Source organism: Sturnus vulgaris, unplaced genomic scaffold, assembly GCF_052056855.1.
Source record: "Sturnus vulgaris isolate bStuVul1 unplaced genomic scaffold, bStuVul1.hap1 Scaffold_156, whole genome shotgun sequence".
NCBI classification, from domain to species: Eukaryota; Metazoa; Chordata; class Aves; order Passeriformes; family Sturnidae; genus Sturnus; species Sturnus vulgaris.
The window spans coordinates 3013514-3016013 of NW_028276073.1; the positions used below are offsets into that span (position 1 = coordinate 3013514).

The following is a 2500-nucleotide window of genomic DNA, read 5'->3' on the forward strand; positions in this document are numbered from 1 at the left end:
AGGCGCACCCGCCCCCCTTCCGTCGTCTCTTCGCCCGCCGGGCGACGGCCGGCCGTCCGGCCGTCGCGCGCAACGGCGGCCGATGGCGCAAGGCGATGGCCAACGTGTGTAAAAAGGGTGCGCGCGGGAAGGCCTTCGGGGCTCGGAGGAGGCGGCTCCTCCGGCCCTTCCCCAGAGCGCGGGGGGGGACGCGGGGCTTTGCCGCCCGGCAAAATCCCGCTCTCCTTGGCCGAGCGGCCTCCTCGCGCGGCAGAGGAGCTCCCGAGGGCCGGGCTCCGGCAGTTCCGGGTCGCGCCTCCAGGGGGAGCGCGCACGTGCGCGAGCCGCCGCCGGGTGGCGCGGCGGCGACGGTCCGCACCGTCGTCGCCGTGGCCTCTCTCGGCCGGGGGTGTGCGAGGTTTCTCGGTGGCTGGGCCGTGTTCCCCGCGCCGGCGGGGCGGCCCGAGCCGCGGTGGTCCTCTCGGGCGCAGCGCCGGGCTACTGAGGGAAACCCCGGGCCCCGAGAAGGATTGCCGCGGTGATGGCAGCGGACGTCGGGCGCGCCCCCGCCGGTGGACGCTCCCCCGAGGGTGGCAGCGGGGGAGGCACCCCGGCGGGGCCATGCAGGTCGTTTCCCTCACCCCAGGGCCAGGTACCTAGCGCTTCGCGCCTCGGCGGTCTCCTGCCGGTTTCCCTCGGCGTCGTCAAACGCCTGTTGGGGGCCGAAAGGGCCGCCGAGCCGGGCGGAGGTTTAAAGACTCGGGCGGCCCGGCACGGCCCCGCCGCGGCGGCGGCGGCGGTGGCGGCGGCGGCAGCGGGTGTCGGGCGGTGGCGGCGCGGGGCGCCATCGAGGGGTGGGGAGCTACTCCCGCCGATCCCCTGCGGTGGCGTGTCCGTCGCGACCGGCCGCGCTCGCCGTCGTCGGCGTCCCGCCGCGCTTGCCCGCGCGCGGGGGCCACCCGTGCCGGGCCGGGGAAGGGGCGCCCTGCCCCCCCCCTCTCTGCGGCCCGGTCTCGGCGGAGAGGCCGCGGCGCGCGATCGGCCGCGGGGGGCCGACCCCGCTGGCCTCTGCGATGCGGGGCGACGCCGGCAGAGGGCGCGCGCTCTCTGCCTTACCTACCTCAGCTGCGGGGTTGCGGCCGCCGGGGCCCGCCGCGCTCTCTCGCTCTTTCTCCTTAGCCGCCGCCGCGGGCTCGCGGGCGGCGCCGCGTCAGGCGCGACCGCGCGCCTCTCGCCTCGACGGCCTTGTCGCCTCGAACCGCACCGCGGCGGCGCCGGCCGCCGGCCACCCCTGACTCGGAGCGCTGTCCCCGCCCGTTGGGGCGCAGCGCTCGGCCGGCTCCTCCATCGCCGGAGGTCCGGCGGGCGCGGGCGACCCCGTGCCGAGCGGCGGCGTCGCCGCTCGGCGAGTGTCCCCGCCCCCCCCGGGGGGGGGGGACGGTCGGCCGCGAGGCGCCCGCCTTCACCGGCGGCCGTCCCGGCCCGGGCCCCGCCCGTCCGCTTCCCCGTCGCCCTTCCCGGCCGCGTGTGGGCCAAAAAAAAGGGGAGGCGTGCGGGGCGGCCGCGGGGGCGCTTCCCCGTCCGGTCCCCGAGTGGAAACGAGGGGAGCGGGCGGTGCCCCCCGGCTCAGCCGCCGTACGCCTGCCCGCTGGGCGCGTGCTCGCGGAAGGGCAGCTCGGCGGTGCGAAGCGGCGGCGGTCCCGGGAGTGCGGCCGCGGGTGGCGGAGGGGTTTTGCCGAGCGGCAGACCTCGGGCGCTCCGCGATGCCGGCTCGGGTCTCGGCGGCGTCCCGCCTCCGGCGCCGGTGGCGGAGCGCGGCCCGCCGGGCGTTCGCCTTCCGGCGGGCAAGCGGTCCCGCGCCAGGGGTTGCGCCGGCGGAACGGTCCCGCCGCCGCGTGGCGTTTCGGGCGACGTTCAGGGGCCGCTGGCGGGAGAGCCGGCCCCCGCGTTTTGGCGCGGCGGCGTTCCGCGAGTCGGCGGAGCGGTGAAAAGGAGAAGCCAGGGAGTGAGCCGGGAGCGGCGGGGGCCGGCGGTCGCGCCCCCGGCCCGCGAACGCGTAGTCGTCCCGTGATCGAGAGGCCGGGCGGGCCACCGTGCCCCCCGCGGTCCGGCGCGTTGCCGCACAAGCCCCTCCGCGCGGAGGTCGGGCCGAGCCCGGGCGCCTGGGCCGCCTCCGAAGGACGGCACGCGAGGCGGCGTCTCCCCTCGCGGGGGGAGGCGGTCGGGGGCGCGGGCCCCTCCGCCTTTCTTTGGCCGACCTTCGGAGCGTTGCGCGGGGTTTCTCTTTTTTGCCCCGCGCTTTCTCCTCCTCCTCCTCCGTTTGTGTGTGCTCGTACGGTCGAAGCGGGGCGCGCGGGGGCGCGCGCGTCCCTGCAGAAACAGAAAAGGGGCCGCTTCACGCGAGCGGTCCCGAAAGCCAGACAACTCTTAGCGGTGGATCACTCGGCTCGTGCGTCGATGAAGAACGCAGCTAGCTGCGAGAATTAATGTGAATTGCAGGACACATTGATCATCGACACTT

General features: G+C 77.4%; 1 non-coding gene across 1 annotated transcript in view; it reads left to right on the forward strand.

Moving 5' to 3' along the window:
* The first annotated feature begins 2401 nt into the window (after positions 1-2401).
* The window catches only part of LOC148219259 (5.8S ribosomal RNA), a 153-nt gene continuing 54 nt past the window's right edge, over positions 2402-2500 (forward strand). Inside the window, exon 1 of the ribosomal RNA XR_015799874.1 lies at positions 2402-2500. This exon is cut by the window's right edge and continues 54 nt beyond it. This is a non-coding gene — a ribosomal RNA (5.8S ribosomal RNA).